The 24477-nt window shown below is 43.6% G+C and overlaps 1 long non-coding RNA gene across 2 annotated transcripts in view; it reads left to right on the top strand.

Annotated features, from left to right (window-relative positions):
* LOC124201684 overlaps nt 1-24477 on the top strand; it is a 90904-nt gene that overhangs the window by 57052 nt on the left and 9375 nt on the right. Inside the window, exon 3 of one of the 2 annotated variants that reach the window (XR_006877634.1) lies at nt 7550-24229. The exons of the other annotated variant lie outside the window; for it this stretch is intronic. This is a non-coding gene — a long non-coding RNA (uncharacterized LOC124201684). Of the gene's footprint in view, nt 1-7549; nt 24230-24477 lie in introns of those variants that run through there. 2 annotated transcript variants of the gene reach the window in all.

The raw sequence follows: 24477 nt of genomic DNA, 5'->3' as shown, positions 1-24477 counted from the left end.
CCGATGTGAGTGGGAGAATGGAGAAGATAAAGAAGAGAGATGATGATTTAAGAAGTCTAAACACATTGAGAATTGAGCCGCTCCGGCGCATCCCCACGTTAACCCAGTATAAATATTTTTAATAATGCCGACTTGTCTCGGCAACACGGGTGGAAAACGCGCGGTTAAATATCAAGAGGGAAGACGGTTAAGAAGTTGACACGGCGGATGATTGACTTTTTTTTTTCTTTTTTGTTTGAATCTCGAGGAGGTTTTTCTCTTATTCCGCTCCGCCGGAGTGGAATTGGTGGGTCTCCCCCCATAATTATTTTTTCTTAAATAATCTAATAGGCTGTTTTATTTTGTTTTATTTTCGAGGAGATTTATGTTTTTTGTTTTGTCGATTTTTCTCCTGTCTCTTTCTCTTTTGGTTATAATCCGCTCTGTCTAGATTTTAATTAGCAGGTAGTTGGTCCATCGTCTGGATGGTATAGACTTTTCTCTTCTTCTTCTTTTTTATTTTCCATCTGGTTGCGTTGCCGGATCCCAAGACGTCGAGCAAGAGAGAATGAGGAGGAGGAGGAGTGTGTGATGCTGTCAGTGAGAGAAGACGATGCGATTGAACTTGTCACGCTCACGGCTTTAACGGGGCGGGTCCCCCCTCTTTAAAGGAGAAGAAGAAAACTTTTGCCTCTCTCCATCTCCATTGCTGTCTCTCTTCTTTTCTCTTGATTTTTCTCGGTGAACGAATGGGTGGGAAAATGGGAGGAGGGAGGTGTAGATGCAGCCGCAATCGCAAGAGGATTTGGTGGGTGGCCACCTTTTTTTCTTTTTTTTTTCTGGTTTTCATCTCTTGTTTCACCTTTTCTTTTCTCTCATCTCCTGTCTCGCCAACCGCACGCACACAATCATCTGACAAATCGAAACGAGGCAGCGAGCCGCCCGTCAAACAGCCAAGCGGCCGGTCAAATTCCAACTTTGAACACGGGATTCTATGTGTGTACTCCCATAACTTGTTGTTTTTTTAGTACAACAGAAAAGAACGAAAGGGATTTTCAACGAGGTGATAAAATTAACGAAACAATTTCATCCATTGGATTTTTCTTTTCCTTTTTTTAAATAAAAGGAAAAAAGGAAAAGTAAAAGGGACTTGACTCGAGATGATCGGATGACCGAACCGTTTGGGTTTTCCTGGCTCGTTCCATTCCATTGGCGGGTTATTGTTGCAGTGAGGTCCCGTCTATTATTTTTTTTTTCTTTTTTCCTCAATGGCTTCAATTCCTCGCATTTTTTAACGATCAGTTTGACCCCCAAGTGGCGCTCGGTCCGTGAATCTCATTGACCTTTATCTCTCGCCCCCAAGAGTTCACACCTCTGCCGAGATAAAAATCGACGAGACGAGACACGCGGACCAAAGGGCGAAAGAGGATGAAGGCCCCTCCTGGCTCCTTACATCATCATAGACGCCTCCTACTCTCTGTCTCTCTCTCTCGTCGGGTGGCTTGGCTTGAGACTTTTTTGAGAGCTGGACACTAAAAATGTTTGAGACTATTTCTGGAATTTTGAATGGCGTTGGAGCCTGGAACACACACAGACACACGCGCAAATGGACAAGGGGAGGTCGAGCGCGGGCGACAGGAGACATGACACAAAAATGCCATTGACTTTGGGCTGTGTGTAGCGGGAGCACAACTGACGTATTATGCACCTATAAATAAAAATTGTGTTCCGTCGTGAGTTGGTCTTGACTCTTGCGGTTTGTGCGCGTCGTGGCTTGGCCCACGCAAGGGGGGGGGGGGGTTCGTCCCGGTTTGTTTTTATTTTCCATCTTCATCCGTCGATCAAGTGCTGCCATCTCGAGGTCTGTCTCGTCGTCAATAACTCTCAGCCCCGACGGTCGTAAACATTTCATCGCGATTATCCCGAAAATGAGAAACGCTGATCGGTTTTGGAAATCTCACGCGTGACGCCTCCAAAAAACCGAAAATGGGAAAAAGTAAATGTTCAGGTTCTTTTCTTCCGTTTTTGGCATTCTTCTCGTGCCCGTCTAGAGTCTCCGTTCGTCGTCTCTCGGCAACGGGCCGAGGGAATTATGAACGCGGGTTGGCGGGGGGTGGAGCGTCGTGTCCATTGGCGACGCCGTTTGGTCCGTCGTCTTTGTCGTGTGTGTGTTCAATTGCAAATGCACGTAGTTCTTCCCTTTTACGCGCTCGCTCCAACTCTGCGGAGAAAATCTAAAGAAGAGGAGGAGGAGATGTGGATGCATGAAATGCGGAACGGAGCGAGAAAATCGCCATGTAACGAGACACGACCGTGCCCGTACACAAAACACGAATCGAGAAGAAGAGAAGAAAAAAAGGGGTGGGTGGATTCTCTCTTTTTTTTTCCTGCTGGACGGACAAAGAAAGAAAAGAATAGAGACGAAGAAGAAAAGAGAGTTAAGTGAAGGCGGTTAACCCGTCATGACCCGTTTCGTATTCGTATAAGAAAAAGAAGAAAAAGATAGGGAGGGAGTCTCTCGTTCTCTTTCGTGAATCTCGATTATACATTTTAATACAGCCGCAGTGTCTGTGTGTGTGTGTGTGCGCTTGGTGTAGTACAACACACGTAGATTCTTGAAATACGATTCCGCCGCCTCCTCCTTCTATATTTTTTCGTTTTTTTTTTTTTTTTTTCCTGTGATTTTTTCTTTCATTCTCCTTCGTGTTCTGTTCTTTCATCCGCTCTCTAACTCTATCCGGATGCTGTTCACGTGAGATAGCGGGGCCGACACACAGAGGGGCCAGCCAGCCACAGCAGCAGCAGCCGGAGCTTTTGCTGAATGCCATTACCGGGCACATTCTTCATCGACACCTCCTCCCCCCTTTAGTCTGATATCATTTTTGAATTGAACGTTTCATATCTATAGTCTCTCTCTATCTCTCTCTTTTTTCATTTTATTTTACAAGCGCGTATAGAACTATAGGTATATGTACATATTTGGAATCTCAAGGAAAAATCATCAAAGAGGGGGAAAAGAGAAAGAAATTTTGTTTCTTTTTTAATTCGTGATGGCCGACCAAAGGGTTTTTTTCTTCTTCTTCTTCGGATGAGAGACAGTGACTGTGCTGGCTTGCATTATAAAACAGGCCGTGTAGCAGCAGCAGCAGCACACGAACGACATGGGATGATGGCCGACCGATGGGTCGGTTTTTTCCCTTCCATTTTTATGACTCACAGACACTTTTTTTTTCTTCTTCTGTTGTTATCAAAAGAATTTCTTTATCCACCACCACCACCACCACTACCCATTTAATTTAACTTATTTTCCCCACATGTGAGCGCGCGCCTGCTCGTTGGATCCGCTGGGAAAAAAAAAGCTCTCTGCTTGGTAATGGTTATTGAAACGGCGTGTAATAATTCAAATCTTTTTCCTCTTTATTTCTTTTTCCCTCTCTGCCGTTTGGTTCGTGGAAGGGCAAAAAATGGAGGCGCTGACGTGCTCGATGAGAGGCGAAAAAGGGCGCCAGGTCAAACACGAATCAACCGTGAACAAAAAAAAGAAGTTTTCTTTCAAAAAGACAAACGACGAGACAGTTCTCTCTCTGCTTTTGGATGACGTTGGGCCCGTGCCGGCCCGTTTCGGCGCGTCGAGAGATAAACGAGTGCATCGCGTCATATAGTTTTCTCGGCGCTGGCAACAAACAACACCAAAAGTTGTTTGTGCGACCATCCGACAGTCAGTCAGGCATCAGGCAGCAGACAGTGTCTCAAGTTCTTAACTGCACGGCACGATATTGGTCGGTTGCGTCAGTTTGTCAGCGGGTCTTGTCTTTTTTGTTAGCGGTACTTATATAAGAGAGAGAGAGAGAGAAGATTGGATTGGAGCCACTGCTCCATCACGTTAGCAGCTCGCCATACACGCTCTTTTATCCAGGTCGTGATCTCACGCACTCTCGTAGCTCTTTTCTCTCTCCAACTCTCCGTCTTTCTTTAAAAGAGTATACGCACGCTGCTGCTGCTGCTCCTCCCGCTCGCCGAGGCTGGCCTCATTGTATTATGTATGTCCTTTTCATCTTTCCATTAATGATTCTTTCCTTTTTTCTTTTTTCGTTCGACTCTTTCTTGTCTCGAAAAATCCGTTAGAGGCTGGCTCCCCTGATTGTTATTTGATTTTTCTACTCTTTATTATTATTTTTATTATTATTATTATTATTATTATTATTGTGATTATTATTTGACGCTTTCTTTAGTTCCCTCTTTCACGCCCGTTTTCATTTCATCATTTTTTTTTTCTTCTTTCTTTTTTCTCCCCCTTTTTTGTTTGAGCCATGTGTTCAGTCAGTGCTTCTATAGATGGGCTGTAGACCCGCTCGGGTAATAGCAGTTATTGTTGCACAGCACTCCGTGACTGGAGCCCCAGAGCTCCCGGTTGAAATCAGGTAGTACACGGCGTAGTACATACGGTTGTTGCGTAGTTGACGGATATGAGCCGAGACCCCCCAAAGAACCGATACATTCCTCGACATCGGCAGGCAGACTCTGCCAAAGAACATCCATACACGTCCATTGCGTTGTGTGTCGGGAGATAATCAAAGTCTGGCAAAAGAAAAGAAACGACGAGCTAGGCTGATATGTCTTGAGCACATATCCAGCCCTTGACTATGGCCCAGCCACTGCGCAGCATCCATAGCAAGCCGGACGCAACTCGCGCGGTTGCAGGTGAATGGGAAAAAAAAGAAAACGGGCCGGGGTGGAGGACATCAAAGGGGAGAAAGGCGAAGAAGAAGAAGAAGAAGAAGAAGAAGAAGAAGAAGGAAAAGAGAAGAGGTGCCAGTACAGCTATAACTGTCAATGCACCGACAATTTACAATGGTTGCACGGGGTCTCTTCTTCTTCTTCTCCGAGTTATCTCCTCTCTCTCTCTCTCTCTCTCTCTCTTCCAAGCTGAGAATGCGTAGAAGAGTTGGTCACATTCCGTATAATATCAGAGGCGAAAGAAATCAGAATTTAAGCAAAGACGGAGCCCGAGCTAAGGGTTCCGGCTCTCCTTGTTGTGTATATTATTATGATTATGATTATGATTATTATATACATATGTATATGTATACTGTATATATCTATATGTGAGTGGAGCTTCACCTCATTCACTTGCAAACGATGCCAGCAGCATCACCCGCAGTCCGCACGGCACACGGTCTATGCTAATGTCCGTGTACGCGTTCGTGGTATTTTCGTCCATCCAGAGAGACTCTTCTATTCTCTTTCTTCTTCTTCTATTTAACTTATTTTCTTTTCTTTTTTTTTTTTTCGCTTTTGGCTCAGACTTGCTTATACTACGTCGTTTTCGATCAGCCTCACAGATTAAAGGCGGTGTTTTATTTGATGATTAATCTGCCGCACGGCGCGCCGTTGTTCCATTACCCATTCTCGTCCGTTCGTCCCGACTTTGGCCGCTCGTTGTTTTCTTAAAGGTTTTTCTCAGCTTCGTTTTTGTTCGTTGTTGATGTTTACTTTTTCGACCGGTTTCCCCCATATTATATGAGAGGAGAAAAGAAAAGAGAAACACCAAGATTTGATTATCATTTACGATGGAGGACCGACTCCTGGATAATTGCTGCTCCGCATTGGATCCGCATTTCAAGAAAATGTTCTTTAACGAACCAATGGGGATCATAAGACATGGAAGATAAACACAGTAGCTGGACCCACCAGCCCTTTTCTTCTTTCTACTACTACTACCCCAACTGTTGATAATCATTTTTCTAAAAAAAAATAAAGATGGTGATTATTAGGCCGGAAAATAGTTTTCTCTCCAGATGTTTTTCTTTTTCGAGGGGGGAGTCCTAGCAAGTTGATTGTGCAAGGATTTCATACAAGGATCGAATAGGGTTTTAAATTGGATGAAAAATATTTTTGCTTTTCTTGTTCTCTTCATTCTTTTGTTTCTCTATTTCTGGCTTTTCGTCTGAATAATCAAATCCTTTATTGCGTTTGTGCAGGCCCCCCTCCTTTATATTTTTCTTACTTTTTGTTTTAATGGCCGTCCTTTTGGGAACAGGAACTCAACTCTTATGTTGAGATGCCTCGGAGCCGTGTCCGAAACCGTCGTCTTGTGGCCTAGCTGGTGAACTAGGCAGCTAGTCAGCTCTCTTCGCAGTCGTAAAATTCCCCACGCAGTTATATCTTCTTCATTTTATGCGCTCATTCGTCGCCCCTATAAGAAAGAAAAGATCCTTCTTCTTCTCCTCTTCATTTTCTTTTTTTTCTCTTTACCTTTTGCTGGTCTCTCTCTTTCCCGTGTTTGTTGCTTTGTTTGCTCTCAACCATTTCCAGATATGAAAACGTATCATATAAAGAGCAGCAGCAGAGGCAGCGGATGATGTAGACTGGCGGGCAATAAGGAATCATTGGCCCCAATCGGATGGACGAGAAAATCGAACTTCTCTCTCTGCGTAGCTCTCGTATTTGCCTCCTCGACTTGCATATCGTATCGAGGCCGAGAAAACGAATGGTCGATCGAGTTCAATCAAGTTCATTCATGAGTTTGAATTCGCGTGACGGTCTCGGTCTCTCCTTGGCCTCTCGGTCCATTCCGGTGGATCACCAGGTGGTGGCCGTAACAAAAGCGCGTCCCACCATCCTTCCTGCATTTCTTTTCTTTCTCTCTCTGCTTTTTTTGGCATTCTATTCCTGGAAATCTTGTTTAGTTGCCTTATATAAATAGAAGAGGAGGAAATTCAATGAAGAAGAAGAAGAAAAAAAAGTCTGTGAAGGAGTGGCGGCACAGGGAGTCGACAAAAAATATGCGCCCGATTCAAAAGGGAAACTTTTTTTTTCCTACCTTCAACAAAAAATGTGAATAGTAAAGAAGAGATATGGATCGAGTTGACTGTGCGACTCGCTGAGACAGCTGGACGTGCGCTCTCTTTCATTGGACGTGTTCTGTACTGTGAAGCATTGCGGACTGCACACATAGACGTGGTGGACATATACACACAAAAAAGAGTGTGTCGAGGGTCTGCCGGTCGATTTCGTCGCGACTATTATCGATTGACTAGTCGAGTGAGTGCTAGTTCATTCATTGACTCTTGAGCCGAGTCGATAAGCGAGACCATAAAGAGATCAACCGTCACAATAGTTTCTCTCTTTTTCCGCCATTCTGCCTTTATTTCGTTTTTTCTTTTTTTTTCCTTTCCATTTTCTCTTTCAATTTCCCCTCCCCTCCGTCCCTCATCCATAGTGCGATTGACTGTATAGATCTCTCACGAACAAGAAAGGCGGAGCGATGTACTTTATTTGATAACAATTGACCTTTCTGCCGTGAAATTCCAATATACCGCGAATGGGGCCAATCCCCAAAAATAGAAGAAAAGGGAGGGAGGAATGTGGAAAGACACCAGGTGACCACCGGATCTCCGGTCACTGAAGCTGGATGAAATGCGCCTAAATAATGCGCTAGATATCTGACTTTGTAATTCCAGCAATCGTTGATTTTGTAATTTAAATGTGTATTGATCGCTGTTCTTCGTGTTATCAAACTTCATGTTTATTAATGTTGCCTATTTTTTTTTTCTTTTCTATTTTCTAGGTAAGTAAACCTACACCATTTGCCATTCCGTTCCATTCTGCGAATTGTTCGTGTTTCGAGAGTTGAGGTGCGTTGTGTTGGACTGGCCACTCGGAAGGTAAGGGGATACTGGTCGAACGGGATAGCCACGGATGGATCACACAGGATGGTCGTGAAACGGGTTCATTGAGTTCGGTCATCTTGCCCGTCAATTTTTGGACGAGTTGGCGTAATGAAGCCACGGGAGTCAATTGATTATACGTGGTAGAACGTAATGATCTCCTATTATGGGGCGATGTAATTGTTGATTGGATTTAGCGGAGCCCATCTCCTTTTCCGCACTGGGTGCACTGCGTAATTAATGTTATTCATGTTATAGACAGCTCTCTCGTATATTTTTAATCACGTATTCCACGAAGAAAGAAACTCTCCTTCTCTTTCTCTGTGTGGAAGCGCTTAGAGAGTACGGAGCCAAGTCGACAGATGGCTCACGACCACCAACTGGTGGGGTTTTTGTTTCTTTCGAAAGTCGAAAACAAGGGACTAGTTGTATCGCTTGTTTGGACTCGTTCTATCTCCGCCGTGGTCCGCATTTTTGTTCTTTTTTTATTTCATTTTTTAAAATAGCCTCCTGAACCGTTTACACGCATCTGAGTCAAAGAATGCGGCCACGACCGAATCGTCGCGGCGGGCATGTCCGGTAATCGCTCAATCTGAGCTCTAAGTTTTTCTCCAAAGGAAAGAAGGCCAACAGATGTCGCTCTTTTTTTATTTTCTTCTTTAAAGAATTAAAGGTCCTTTAACTATTCCTCTGTGTGGCTTACATACCTCTCTCCTCGTGTAATCTACACAAAAGAGCAATTCACAGCTCGTAATCTGTGCTTGTGTTCTTCTTCTTCCTTTTTTTTTTTTTTTTACTTGAAACACTTCTCGTGTTTCTCATCGCCGAATAGCACCGAGTGAGATTTGTTCTTCTTCTCCTCCTGTTGTTGTTAATATCTCTGCTCATTTTCCCCCCTCAGCGTCAGAAGACAAATCGCCAGGTGCAATTAGACACGAGTTTTGTCTGGGTTGGTTACCGTTGTTGTTGTTGTTGTACTGCGGTTTAACCAAACAAAAAGGAATGTGCGCTCGTACGCGCATACATATACGCCAGACAGGAACACATTGCATGCGGGAGAAAACAACGAAAAATGAGGGAATGGGGTACAAGTTTTTTGTTTTAAGAAAACGCTGGAGAAGAAATGAAATCCTGCTAATTGCCGGTTTCGGAAGAAAAACTCTACTCTGCGTTATCCCTCAAACCGACTAGTAGAGGTCCGTCCCCCCCTCACACATTGACTGATCGTCCCCGTGTACGGACCCACCTTTTTCCTCTTCTTCTTCTCCTTTTTTTTTCATTCTTTGGAAAAATCAGATGCGGATGCATCCATACACACAGAGTCTAACTTTTTTTCTTTTTTTCATTCTATCGGCGTGGTTGCAACGTCCGTAGGAGTTTTTCTTCCCACGATCATCCCGGCCAAAAAAAAAAAAAGAAACGAAATATAATAAGAGGAATAAAATCACAATGTTCAATGCATCGGGAAAAGGTTAGCCTTGTGCATGTTTCATGAAGAAGAAGAAGAAGAAGGAATGAGAGGAGATAGTGTATGCCACTTTGAAATGATAGGCAGCTTCGTCCTCGGTAGCCCCATGAATCGACGAAACCCGTTGATTACATACTGTTGCACTGTGTGTGCGGAAGAATGATATTAAAGGATTAACAAAACCAAAAAGAGAGAGAGAGAAGAGATAGAAAGGGATAAAATATCTGGGGAAAAAAAGAGAGAAAGAGATAAGATAAGGCAAACGGGAAACTGATGATGTATATTCCGGTGTGTGTCTGTGTGATGCTATCGGAGCAAAAACGCATCTGCAATGGAGAAGGTTTCCCCCTTTTTCCTCTTCTAATTGCACTGAAGGGGCCCCATCGTGAAGCGCTGATAGATGAATGTCATACAAACGGACGTGAGACGGAGAAGAAGAAAAAAAGATTTTCGGGCCCGTCTATCGCTGACTCTCTGAGAGACAGAAATGAATGATACTCACCGCACACAGGGACAGGCTGCAATCACATAGGTAACCTCACCTGACAAAGAATGAGAAGGAGATAATATTTCTCTCTCTCTCTCTTATTTTTTAGCCTACGTACAAATTTGATGATACAACATCCGCGTCCTGTTTGATTTCATTTCTCGTTGTTTCGCTTGCTGGCCTGTTTGAATCGTTTAATATCCCCTCCAGTCGCCCACAAGATAAATAACCCACTGATCCAATCCCACGCGCGTCTTTCTATTTTGATTTCATTCCTTTGGGAAAGTGCTGTATAATCATATTCGTTCTTCTTGCCATTTGAATTTTGGCGTTGGGAAACAAAGGAATCGAGGATTTCCAGCAGACGGAGCGATTCCGGGTCGATTGCTCACGTCAAGTTTTGATTTGAACCGGAAGAAAAAAATATCCCCCGTTATAGCTGTGGTGATTCAGATCTTTTGGCTTTGGGTACTTGGGGGTCTTAACTTATTGCCGTTCAGCACTTAGCAGCTTCCGATGAGTCTCGAACTCGGCTAACTGCTGCTGCTGTGGTCCTCGACTTTCAACATGGACTTTGACTATAGACGACGACCTTTTTGTGTTTGTTTTCACTGAGATGACCACGGTGTTCATCTTCTTTTCTCTCTTTCTTTCTTTTTCCGAGTAAATCCTTTGCACCGGAAAATCCATTTCCAAGGAAACACAAAAAGCCTATCGTCGTTTATGGTAGTACCGTATTTCTTGTTGGTAAATTCCGGCGCGGATGGCTGTATAATCCGCTGGCCAGCTTTGTTTTGTTTAGTTTATTTTATTTTGCCTCCCCCCTCAAATTGACGATAAGCTTCAAAAGTTCCCTAGCTCATTTCTCTCGCCACTCATCTCTGGAAATGGCTATCTATCTTGACACATGGATGGTCTCAAAGGGATTAACTTTTTAATGGAAAGGCGACTTGAAGTGGACCTCATCGGCTGGGCTCGGACTTTATTCTGAGCCTATAGGCTCAAATAAAGTATCTATACAACTATACGTAGAAAATGAGGTGTAGGACGGTGTAGGATGGAAGAGACGGGCGGCAAATCCTGGGAGGAATTCAACTCTTTCTGGAATGGCTGGATCCTTCTTTTAATTTTCTTCAAATTTTTTCTCTTGATTTCATTGTATTTTTTTTTCTCTTGAATTTCTAACGATATCAGAGTCTATGATCGCTAAGATGCCATCAATTAAATCCCCCCCACAAAAAAAACGTAAACTAGATAAGGCAAAAGTCTTGGAATATTCTTATACCCTCGACTCTGGGAAAATGTTACGGAAAAAACTCGAAATTCTCCTATAAGAAAAGATTGAAACTGCGTTTTGTTCAGGATGTGTTGCTAGCGGATTGGGTTCTTTGAAGGGCGACTGGGGGGAGGGGGTCAGAAGAACAGAATTGGAATGAAAAGAGAATAGAACGAATGCGCGCAAACCGTAGAATTACCCAATTATATAGGAAACGGTTGTAAATCTCACTCAGGTAAACTCTTTCACCTGTCTCGACTCGTCCGGGCACGTATACACAAAAGAAAGAGTTCAGACAGCGATCGCTCACGAGCCAAAAAGAAAAAATAAACCTCTCCCACCTCCTCGCTTTATTCTGATTCTCTTTTCAACTTGTTGAACAACCAAGAACCTTCTTGTTTTTTTTTTTCCTTATTTCGGGTCGGCGAAGAGATGGAAATCTGCGCTTTCATAGAGTCGTTGATTCTTTTTCCCTCAGTGTCCTATTTTCCCTTCTCCGGTTTTTATAACCCCCACCAATCGTCTTTTCGTTAGACTCTCATGGTGTGTGTCATCCGAACCCCTCCTTGGTTATTCTCTCTCTATGGCTGGCGTGATGATGTCGATATCGCCGACTAATTTGGTATTTCTTTTATTCATCGATTTGGGAATGCTGTGGACGGGACTCATCTGACGCATGGCGACGATATTTTTATTGCCTCTTGCTTTTCTGACTTTGTGACATGGAGAGAAATTAAAGATGACAAAGATGTTGGATGGGTCGTCCAGTCTGTCCGTCTATCCCCCCCTCCCCCCAATAATATGTTGATAGTGTATACAGTAGGTGCCGAGGTTATAGGGAAAAAAAAAAGATAAGAAATGGAGACACGCACACGACAACACACGTCCCGGAGCGTCGGTGTGTTGTGTGTCGTGTAAGCTCATCATCAAGCACCTTATATTTTTATTTTATTTTTCATTTACGAGCCCTGGTTTTTATTCGTTTACGACGCCATTTGCCTCGCAAAATAACGCTCCCGATGATGAAGGCCTCTCCCCCCTCTTTTTTTTTTAACTCTGCTTATAACACAGCCCACGGGAAGAGGAGGAGGAGGAGAAGGAGGGACGATGACGAGCTGGAAGGGTTGCCGTTGTTGCTGGGGCTCGCGTTCCTGTTGTTTGATCCGACACGGCGTGTTTATAATCACGTCGTGTGCGCGCGTTCTCTTGGCTTCTTCTTCTTTTTTTTGTTTTGTGTGTGCACTGGCCATCAAAAGGTGGGCAGCAACACAAGCGAGCCGAGTGTGTGTGTATATGTAAAGATGGACACAAAAGAAACGAAGAGGAAAAAAAAACTTGTTGTTGTTGTTGTTGCACCATCAGCTCAAAGGAAAACTAAAAAAGAGAGAGCGATTCGAGGGAATTTACGACCCCCCCCCCTCCCTTTTGCCTGCATTATCTGACGAGCAAGAAGAAGAAGAAGAGGAATCGAGATTTTGATCTCGATTTTTTCGATCTGTTGACGAGTGTAGAAGAGTTTATTCTTTTAACGGGGGGGTTTCTTTCGGGAATTTTATAGCCCCCCCCTTCGGTCTTATTGAGTCGGCGTTTCTTCTAGCTCTCTCTCTCTCTGATTTTTTATTTTGGTTTTTTTTTCTTGTTGGAGAGGCGACGGGCGCAATCGCTTGAAGGCCAGCGCACACACGCAGACACAGCAGCGGACACCTCGTCGAATTATTGATATGGCAGCCGCGATAGAGAGATACGCGCTCACGTCTTTCAAAGAGCCTTCAACTTCTTCTTCCTTTTTTTTTCTCCTTCTCTCTCTCTAGTCGACGCGCGTCCGCCTCTCTTTCTGCCTTTCTTTCGTTCGTTTATTTCACCATCTCGAACCGTTTGCCTGTCGTTCTTCTTCCCCCAGCAAATCCTTATTGAGGGGAGGCCATTTGAAGTGCTCGTTGAGTCCAAACTTCGCGGGACTAGCCGTGACCGCAAGAAGAAAAAGAAGAAGAAGTTTCTTTCAAACTATCGTTTTCTGCCATCTAAATCGAAACCATTACTCTCTGGTAGTAGACAATGTCCCTCCGTTTTCCATTTAGCCAATCTGCAAAGTCCTTCCACACACACACACACACAAACTGTTAGTATTTATATCTATTTACACAATTTGGAGTTGGCTCCGGCTGGGCATTTGTCCTTGTTGGTTGTTTCTTGCCATTTGTGTAAACGGCAATCGGTTTGGGTCAGCAACAGCAGCAGCAGCGAACTGCTCCGATGGAGAAATATGGCAGGAAACCCACCGCAACAACTTTTAAGAACCCAAATTCCAAATCGATGAACTCACTCCGGTTATGTACTACCGTGATGGTCGGTTGATGAAATTTCTCTCCTTTGGGACTCTATCCATTGGATTTATCGACCTGTCTCCCCCTGTTTTCCGTGTGTCTGCCCTCTCCCTGCCATTGCAACAGTCGTTTGTGTTTCAGGTTTTTTGGGACAACGTTTCGACGTCGTTCCAAAATAACTTGATGTCAAAATCACAAACCGTCAATGTCGAAAAAAATCACGGGGAAAAATATATATATAAATAAACGCGCGTGCGAGGTTTTGTTGACCTGCAGGAAAAACGGAAAAGTAAATAAATTTCCGTCGATTTGTCAGTGCTGGATCGGTAGCGGTAGGGGGGCCCCAAAGGGGGATAGATGGATGGGAATATGTCTAGTCTTTTTTGGCACGGCAATCCCCATATTTTTAATGCAATTTACTTTTCTTCGAGAGTCAATTACTGGCGGTGTATAGTAGGCGTTCAAGCTTAACTCGTTCTACATATCCAGCCGCGTGAGCAATGAGACAGTGACCAGCATGGGAGGGACTCGCCCTTTTTTTTCTTTTCTTTTCTTTTTTTTTTCGGCTGTGATGTTGTTCGGGAATTTTCAATCTCGTCCGGAAAACGGGGAAAAAACATCGGGAGTCGGAAGAAAATGTATTCACGATCACGTTTTTCGCTCTCGTGTGCCACGCAGACGGGGGGGACTTGACATATGTAGCCGCTCGACATTCTATTACTCAAATCTGCGCGTAGATGCGCCCGTCGCTTGGCGTGCGCACCTTGCGGTTTTTCCAATGCGTTTGTGGGTGTTCTCGCCAAAAAGAATTCCAAACTGGTAGCCTTCGCCAGCAACTCGGAACACTGGAACGAAAATCGAGACACTTCTTCTTCTCCTTGCGCTCATGCCCAATCGGGTTGTCGCTCGTTTATCTTTCTCTGCTCACTGGTCACTGGTAGAGAGAGAGAGAGAGATAAGGTAACAGACAAACCAAAGAAAAACAAAAGCGAAGCAGCTGTGTAGTATATCGAAAGCCATGATAACGGCGATACCTTTATGTTTTACAATCTTGTTGCCGTTGTTGTAACAGCGTCTATATACGTGTTGTTATATACATATGCATCTTTTCTTTCGTGGGGGGGGGGGACGATGGAATCGAAAGGTGGAATGGAAGGAGGATGACGTCTTAGGAATGAAGTAGAAAATTATTTGGTATTTTCTTTTCTTTTTTTTCTTTTTCTCCTGCGGGAGGAGAGGTTTTGTTGCCGTTGAGAGAGGGTGTCGGTGGTAGCCAGATCAATTTGTTCGTGTCATCCTGTTTTCCTCCTTGTTAAATTCCCTCCTGAAGAAGAAGAAAATAAAGAAAAAGAGTGGGGGAGAGGAGCCACCTTCTTTACCTTCTGATAACAACAAGGCGCTGCTGCTTCTCTGCGCTGCAACGGAGAGCCCAAAAGTTGTGTGTCGTCTTTCAGAGCCGCCAGCCTATAGGAGAGCAAAAAGAAGACTGTGGAAAAGAAGGAACGCGGCCTCTCGTCTCTTTCTAGATTAGCATGCAAGAGTGGCAACTTGTTGGTTTTCTCAAGAAAGTTTAAGTTTTGTTTCCCCCATTTTCTTTCGCCCAGGATGCGTGCGGCTCGCATTCTTAAACAGTTTCGGCTGTCCTTTTTTTGAAACTACTGCGCAGAGTCGACTGTTGGTAACTCCCGCAGATCTGGAACACATTGTATTATGACGCAAAAAACAAAAGGAAAATGAATAAAGGAGCTGGTTGGATGATGTGCGCTCCCGATTCCTTGCGATGGTGGTCTTTTAGTCGTAAACCCGTAGCGTGCTGGCCTCCCTTTGCTTTTTATTTCTGTATTTCTTTTTCGCTCTTCTCGCTGACTCGTCGCTCTATGAATAAATATCGAGCGGGAATATAAGTGCACGAATAGGATGAAGAAGTTGATGACCGACAGTTAAGGGCGCGCTTTATAGCCGAGCGAGAGATGGGACACGCCTCAGCCGCAGCATGGAAGCTTCCTGGAACACGTCCTTCCATTCGGCTGAGTAGAGAAGGAAAAAGAAGAAAAAAAAAACCAACTTGGGCCAAACGGAAGATCACTCAATGCCTAGTCTTTTTTTTTCTTTTTTCTCTATGCCGAGTTTGTCTAGAAAAAACTGCTGACAAAGTCATCCCAGAAATGCTTTTGCTTCCTACACTATTTTATAAACATAGGTGCATTTTTATATTAACCAGCCAGCAACCACTCCTGAATATAAAAATTTACGTACCTTTTTGTAATAAAAAAGAAAAAACAAGTCGAGTTCAGTTTCTCTCTCGTAAAGGGCGGCCGATATTGATAGAATTTGAAATTTTTTCTTCGCTCTCCCGAACGCAGTCGATAAAAATCGATATTTTTGGCGATTTCAACGCGTCACCGGAGTAGTTAAATCAAAATGCGTCTGCAATATTTTGAACAAGGTTTCCAGGCTTTTTTCTCCAATTTCACGAAATCTTCGGGGGGAGAGGTGGGAAATGAAAATGATTTCTCCGGCGATGTGACTGACACACTCGACACACATGGACATGTTTTGGGATGACGACCGCTATGCACTACTACTAGAATTTTATAGTGTGGTGACTGAAGAGTGCAATGGTCAAATCTCTTGACAGTGTCATTTTTGCTTTTTTTTTAAAATAAGTTGGCAGCTCTTCTTCTTTTTTTTCGAAACTCGACTTGTATTCTACTCCAGACTTTTTCTTGTCGCCCGTCAACAACTTGCGCTGCTGATGCCCTTTGCTTGTTGGCGTTTTCAATGGTCGCCACACTTGACGATCGTGAAGGAGAGAACTCCCAAAGAAAATGTAATATTAAATGGTTTTCCTTTTTGCTATTCACGGGGGTAGAAAGAAGAAGAAAAGAGGCTCACCCTCAATTCTGTTAAGTAAATTCCATCCATTAAAAAAAAGAGACTTTGAAGTGGCGTTGGGCATTTTTCTTTCCCACTTTTTTTTTCGCCTTCCAGTGTGTCTTTTTTTTCTGCCAAAATGTGACGAGTTTAACATGAGAGTTGACTTGCTACCACCTCCAAGAGCTTGTCCTCTCGAGTGTCTCATTTCCTCTGCCGGTTCGCGCCCAGTCAACACATCCAGTCTTTCATTTCTTTGGCCCATCTGTCTGCCTGAGCACTGCCTTTTCATCCTATTCTCATAACATTCATTGTGTGCGCGTCCATCGATGAACCGGAGGCAGACCTCCTCCTTGCTATTGTTATGACCTTTTTTTTTACCTATTCCAATGGACTTTTGAAATGCTCATCTCAACACGGGACAAAAACAGACGGACAGACAACGGACACGGCTGTGTACAACTGTACCCAATTGCATCCGACTTCTTCTTTTTTTCCGCCCTTGCAGACAACTGACTGGAGTGTCAGTTGTTCCACGAACCGAAAACGCGGACGTCAAAAGTCCGAGTCTCGTCTGAGATTTCACATTTAATGCGAGTCGATTGGGCGCGATCTTGTTGCCAATTTGAAACGCAATACCAACAACAACAACAAAACAACAACGAGCAGCCAACAACAAACTTTGGTTCTTTTTCCAGCGCTTCACCGGTGTACGCTTACGGGCACACTGGACGATTTTCTGGGAAAACTATCTCAGCTGGGAGTGCATTTAAGTAGTTGTTTAACTGTGTACGGGGGTGGTGTGTTTTATTTTGTTTTCGTTGGGGGGCCTGCTGGAACCTGTCGAACGCCATCGACGGGGGTTGTTTTTCGAGCTTCACGCTGGGCCCGTTTAACCAGACGCACCACAGAGATGCTGGGCATCAGGGCTGGGCTCTTTCTGCCGGAGTGGGAGGGAGGATGAGCAGTAGTATAGGCCCTGTAGTATTAAGAGAGGGTGAGAAGAATTTTCTCCAGTGGATTTCCCATTCTGTTTTTCCAAATACTTTCCGTTTCGTGTTGACGAATCGGCCCCCTAAAGTCACTGACAGCTGGGAAACATCGACAGGAAAGAGGAGGACACACCCTTTTGATTTTTTGGGGGATTTTTCCCCTTTTCTCCGTTATTGTTGTTTTGTTTACTTTGTGGAAGTTTCTGTTTGACTTTTTTGTTTTTACTCGACTGAATCGTAATGCCATCATCATTATTATTCTCTCTCTCCCTCCGGTTCTTTTTATTTTTCTGGAAGAAAATGGAGATTTGAAATCCAGAAAAAAGTACGACAGCACGCGCGCTGGTGGCTTAAGACGGAAGGAGATATTTCAACAGTTAATGATGAGCATTTTGTAGGGATGGTCAAGTTGACTGTGTACACAGTCGGGGGGTAGGAGAATGGAGAAAAAACATAGGGACAGACAGACAGACAGCCAAAACAGAGTCTTAAGATATGAATGAGTTGGTATTATTCCATCTAGGAAATTCTATAGCGCAAGCTGGAGCTGCTGCGGGCCGGAACTCATCCCAGATGAGCAGGTCTGATAATAATAACACTCTCTGCTGAGACTCTCTTTTTCCTTTGAGATTCCCCCTTATAGCTGGGCGCTGGGCACTCTCGTCCCCTGCTGATCGGACTTGTTAAACTCCCGCCGACATGTCTTAATGGTCTTTGTTGAAAACGCTTCGCCTTCGCACGTATATTTATAAACATATATATATACGTGTGTGCATTATAATAGTGGTCGTGGTGGTTGGTGGTGTGGTACAGTATAATAGTCTGATGTTGCGTCAGTCTCGGCAGTTATATACCCATCTCTCTCTGTGTTTGGCGCGGACGAGAGTGTACCGTTCGGTACGGTATCGTTTTCATCAGGTGGGCCGTGGGCGCTTGGCCAGCGCAGCGCCAGCCCGCACACTGGTCAATTGGATATTATACGAGCGGATGGTTCTCTCTCTCTCTCTCCTCTTCACCTTGAATGATTTGATTTATTTATTTTTTCTTTCTTTTATTTTCTCATTTTTTTTTTTTTAATAATAACTTTTTTCTCCCGATTGGGAAAGGAAGAAAAAAAAAGTAGAATCGTACCCAGCGAGCGCCTATTCGGTTTTCCCACTTTTTCCCCCTGCTGATGTCGTTCAACCGTGGGCCGCAGAGTGTGTAGATGCTGCGGCCATTCGGATTTGCATAACTCTTTGGCAGCGAAGCACTATAATGGTTATGATCGCTCATATCTTACGTGTTTGACAACTCGGACGTGAACGTCTTTCCCAACCAGAAAAGAAAAAAAAAATAGAAAACAAATCAAATAAAAATTTCATTTTTTTTTTTCACACACACACACACAAACAGATATATATACAACATGGATGAAACACGGACAGACAGACACATGTCCGTGGCTGCATTGTTTCTCATTTAAATAGAAATGTGATCCTGTTAGGAGCGTAACAAAGCGCTGCGTTTATGGTTGCGACTCTCGCTCTCTATGGTCTTGTGGGAAAAAGAGAGAAAAAAAGCTAAAGGGTTCTTTTTGTTTTGTTTTATTTTGTTTTATTCATTTGCACCGATGGTTCATCATTTCATTCCATTAGGAATAGGCAACAGGGCGCACGGCGGTGAAGAGTGAAAGCTCCAGAGAGTCCGAAACTGATTTTTTTTTCTTTCTTATTTTCTTAAAATGTCTATTGCCGTTCATAAATCCATTTGGAAAAACAGAAACGAAATCATAAAAAGGCCCCAAAAACAAAAGAGAAAAGGGAGAACAATATTTAGTGTGTCTTTTGGGGATTCGCCGCTTTTGATGGACGCTGACCCGGTCCGCTCGACTTGGGCCCCCCATGAAAAATCAAAGAAAAAAATATATAAAACCCTTGAGATTCACCACACAACCACCGCCGCCTATACCACAGCTCCAATGCATTTACCAACCTCGGCCCAGAGTCTCTCCCCCATCGAAGAGTCCTGCGGTGCGGAGGCGGCGAATGGGACTCTATGCATCCATCCATCCGTCCCGACCGACCCTTCTCTTTTTTCCTCACCCCGATTTCTGTGAGTGTATGATGCACATAGTATACACACTACATATATATATATCTATATATTATTCTATCTCAAGTCAAAAAGATAAATGAAAGAGTACATAGCAAAACGGCGTGGGATCCTTTCGTCCTTTTTTCCCTTTACGGTTCCTCCGGCGGGGGTTGTTTTCTACCTCATGATGGATCCAACGTATAGACATACATCCTACACACACACACACACACACTCCTACGTAGCAATACTCTCTCTCTTTTACCTGCGGTTTCGTTGATAGGCACCAATCATCATCCGCTACAAGAAGAAGGTTTTTCTTCTTTTTCCTTCATCCCTCCGGTGTATTTTATCCATTTTTCTCTCCTTCGTTTTTTCTTTTTCTTTTTTTTTTCGCCAGCCCCAGCATCATAAGACAGGTTCTATCTCATGCCCAGTGACGGCCAAACAGCTCCCCTGGTGATCGCAAAACTCGCACCCTGCAACGCGCGCTCGCGCTCGCTCTGGGTGGATTCTCGCCCGCCCGGACCCCGGGCACGCGGTTCTTATTCTTCCACGCTCCATCATCAAAGTGGAGCTTCTTTTTCATTTGTGATGATGTTAACGTTTTTATTTTATTTATCTTCTATTTTCTTTTTTTTTTCTTTCTTTTTCTTTTGGGTGGTGAGTCGTTTGCTCTCCTCCCACCTTCCCCCTCATGTCCCCCCGCAGCCACGAAAATCATCACAAGTGAAATTCCTCCGGATTGCGGTTGGAATGTGTAACAGAGAAACACAACCTGTCTTTCTACCAGCGCATTTTTATTTATTTTTTCTTTTTCTTCTTCTTCTTCTTCTTGCATTTCATTTTTATCGGCGTGGAATGTTTTTTCGTATCGCTGGGCCGCGTGTCTCTTCGTATTTTTCCGTTTTCCATTCCGATCTCTGAGACTGTGTGACCCTGTCAGAATTTCTTTGGGTTGCTTTCTCGTTATCCGCGGATTCCTAGATTGAAGCGCGCGCGCTTCTCTCTTTTTGTTGTTTTGTTTGTTTTTTTCACGCAAAGCATTCTTCCATCACGCCGACCGGATAGTAAAATATTTCATTTCCCTTTTTAGGGTTCCATCATCACTTTGGGAAAGTAGAACCTATCCCGATAGCCCAAAAAACACGTTGATAGAACCCAAGTAGTTGATTAAATGTCCTCCGACTAAACCCAAGGAATTTTCCGAATAATTCCGTTTTTCTTTCACGTCGTTGACCAACACAGGAGACTGATGCAAATATGAAATGTGTTGCCTTTTGAAGTAGTGCCTCATATGTCCAGTCCTCTTCACCGACCTCTGAAGAGCGAACAACACAGGTAGTGAAAAAAAGGGCCAAAGAATAGTTTCCTTTTTTCAGAGGAAGTTGATGAAAAGGGTTTTTTTTATTTTTCCATTCTCATACGTACTCCTACTCCCCAACTGAGGATGCATTCTTTCAATTCTTTGACGTCAAACGTCAAGGTCCAGTGAGACGAGAGCGCATCCCTTTCAGAATCTAGGCAGGTGGAATCGCGCCGAGAGAGCAACAGAATTTCACCCTCTTCTTCTTCTTCTTTTTTCCAGGAGCCCTAATACAGGAGGCTTTATGTACTGACTTGCATTGGATAAAAGAGTTGGTCACAGGTGTGGTCACGCCGTATATATACAATTTGATATTCTCCTGTCCCTCCCTCCCTCCCCGCTTCTTCTGTTGTAGCTACATACATGTTTCGGTGTTGAGAAGGAGAGTGGATGAATCTTGACGTGTTGTTGACATGTTCAAGTGGATGCGTCTCTTTTGAGGACCAACTCGGCCCCCCTCCTCTATACACATTTCGGTCGTTCCGTTTTCTCGTTGATGGACAATAGATACAACAAATCGTCGAGTGGTTGTTGCTTCATGTTTTCACCAGCGCTCGGTAGCTCGGAAAAGCTTTTTTTTTGTTTCCATTTGCCCGTCTCGCTAGTTCCTCTGTCCCGACTGCGCTACCGGTGACGTTGCGGCTTTTGCTTTTCCTGCTTTCCATTAGATTTCCCTTTTTTTCTTTTTCCTTTTTTTTTTTAAATTTCCTTTTTCTTCATTCGAGCGCACCTGTCGGACGTTTGAATAGATACGCGACAACAATGTCGTTCAACAACTTTGGCGATCTTGTTCAATCACTCTCGCCCTCTTTTTCATATTCCCGTTGTCTTTTACTTTTTTGTTTGTTTATGATGATTGTCGGTCGCGATTAAATTATCCCGCTCATAAATATGTAAAGACATTGGTGGCCATTATGAACGTCTAGTTAAAGATCTGTCAACTTCGATGAGCGAGAACGTTGTGTTGTCCAAGTCGTTAGAGGCAAATAAATGTGGTATGTACAAATCAGTTATGGGAAACTTTCAAAAGTTATTACTGCACTGTACATTATCCTTGGTGTGGTGGTCCCCCCGTTGATTTTCGGTCCTCTTTTCTTTATTTCTTTTCCGTTATTTTTTCTTTCCTTCGAATTCTTCATTTCTAAATATACCACACGGTACACACACCAGCGGGATTCCACACTTTTCTCCAGCCTCCTCTTCTTTGACGCTCGTGAATAAGCCAAAGGCTACTTTTATTGTCGGCTATTGTCATGTAAAAATCGAAGCGTCAGACCCCCACGATCAAACGAGAGAAGGGTCAAAAAGAAAAAGAAAAAAAGACAACAAAGTATCGACCGATAACTTGAAAAAAGAGTTGGGAATTTTTCACCTTGTTTCTTTATTCGTTTCTTTTTGTGTGTGACAAGTCGAGCCTATTCCCCCCGTCGCGGTATTTTGATTCATTCTTTTTTTGGAAGAGAAATTTCTAACGTTCATTTCCCACAACATTTCACCTAACCTGCCTGATGGCTGTACACTTAAACAAACACTTAACGAGCGTGTCGGACACGATCAAAACGCTTGACTCTCGCTAACCATCCGTCGCAGCCCAGAAGCGGCGGATATCATCCATTTGTGTGTGTGATAAGTGGGAAATGACGACAAGGAAAAAAAAGGAAAAAGAAAACTGAACCCGAAAAAAGACACACACTCTTTTAGCTGAGCTTTCCCCATTAACGCCAGAGAAGGAACACAATCGAGAACAGTTGGTCACCGTCACTTAATTTTTTTGTGTCATCGTCTCTCTTTTTTTTTAAACAGCTGACAAGAAGTAGTTCTCGTCGCACTTATCACATGTGTGAACACTCGTCCTTTTCGTATCCGTTTACTTTTCATATCTTTTTTTGTTAAATTCAATTAAGTATTTTTTTTTTATTTTGGTATTTTTTTTTCAAAAATAAAATTTGGAAAACAACCAAGAAAACAATAATTTCCTTTTTTTCTTGTTGATGGTTCGGCTTGTCGACGTCTACCGTTAGTGGGTAGTACCACCACTCTTTTAATCTCTGACTCGGCAACATCTCTCTTTTCCCTCAATGTTGTCTGTGTGTTTCCCTACTTCTTCATCTTCGTTTTTGAATTCTTATTATTTTTTTTCTTTTCCCATCCATTCTTTCTATTCATCGTTTTTTTTCCTCTCTCCTCCTCAGTTCCATAGTGTCTAACATATAAACGTGGATTTTCTTATGTGACGAGTGGGAGGAGTTGCACCTATCAATAGAGAAATGAAAAGAGACTTGCCCTTTTTCCATCGGATCCCGTACAGCTCTTTATGTTATATTCATGTAAACCTTTCTATCGTTTTTGATGTTGTGTAGTAACGAGTTGGGCATGTCCGTTCTCTCTCTCTCTCTCTCTCTATCGGTATTCTTCGGAAGGCATCGATACTTTGAGAGAGAAGATGCCAGACGATTACGTCTTACTTTTCATTCCCATTCTTCTTTTCTTATAGAGCCTTTTATTCTCTTTGCATGCGCCCGTCATCTTTGAGAGACTATTGCCTTTTTTTTCTCTCTCCTTTAACATCTCTCTCTCTAGCTCTTCCCCCCACGATCGGAGAGAACTGAAAAGCTGATTTAATTCCTCCTTCTTTCCTTAACTTTCATCTGATTGGGAACGCTAAACTTGACGGCGCGACAGACAAGAGATTGAAAAATCTCATTTGAGATTCCCGTGTGCGGACGCGGGCGGGCTCGTGCGAACGCAAAAGAGAAACGACAGAGCGGCGCAGGCGCGCGGTGACTTTGCTCGAAAGGAAAAATTAAAACCAGTCGACCAGCAGAGCGAGTGGGCAGCAGCAGCCCAGCCAAGCTGCCGATCGAGTCGGCGAGGTTTTGCCGCGAAATGAGCTAAGAAACCGGTCTTCCCCTTTCGTCCGGGAGAGAAAGAAAAAGGTGAAAAATACATGAATTCCGTCACGTCAGGAATGATTATTGGAAGGGAGATGTTTTATCAGAATAGAAAAGGGGGAGAAAATAAAAATGTCTCGAGGCTTCTTATTTTTTTGCTGATGAACCTCCGACCGACCGAGAGCCGATCGAATAAGAAAAAGGCGTATATTTACAGCAACGATTCCGACGATGACGGAATATGAACAGACGCATTTTTTTTTTTTTTTTTAGATTTGAAAATAAATAAAAAGCCGCGCGGCCTTCCCACCCCTTACTCTTGTGGGGTTTTTTTTTCTTCTTCTTTTTCGGTGTGCGGGATCCGTTTTTTCCCGCGCGGTCCGATCGTTTGGCCTGACGGTACGGCAACAAGGCGGAAGATAAATGGTCGCACAGGGTGATGGGTCAAACTGGCCCTCTATCTCCCGCAACACAAACACAATTCTTACGAAAGGAATATATCTAACCGCGAGGCAGGCACACAATCATCATCATCATCATTGGAAGATGCAAAGAAAAGGCAAAGAATTGATGACTTTTTATATCCATTCCAAGTCCCGTCTGACTTTCTCTTTCCGATTTTTTTCTTTTCTTTTCTTTCGTAAAATTTCCCCTCTGGTTTGCATAATCCCCCGTTCAGAAGAAAAAAAAGTCGCCTTCACGCCGTGTTTGATATCCCGCTGACCCGGGCATCCCGAGGACTCTCTCAGGAGAAAAAAAAAAGGAAAAACAACCAAATCTGCGCCGAATGTCAAGTGGGGGAGGAACAAGAAGAAGAAAAAGGAATGAAAAGGAAAAAAAAAATAGTAATAAATCCCGAAATAGCTCGTTGGCTCCAATAGCCCGTGCGCCATCATTTCATGAAAGAAGAAGAAGAAAAAGATATGAATAAATTAAAGAAATTCCGATAGATGTAATTGCTCTTGTCCGGTTGGGGGTTCTCGCTCTTTTATTTCTTCACACAAACGCACAAGACACCCCTCCGAGTGTAGATAACCTCTGGCCCCCCCAGCTTGAATATGGGAAAAGAGTTTG

Source organism: Daphnia pulex, chromosome 2, assembly GCF_021134715.1.
Source record: "Daphnia pulex isolate KAP4 chromosome 2, ASM2113471v1".
NCBI classification, from domain to species: domain Eukaryota; kingdom Metazoa; phylum Arthropoda; class Branchiopoda; order Diplostraca; family Daphniidae; genus Daphnia; species Daphnia pulex.
The sequence above is the reverse complement of the archived record's forward strand: the minus strand, read 5'-3'. Positions and strand labels throughout refer to the sequence as shown.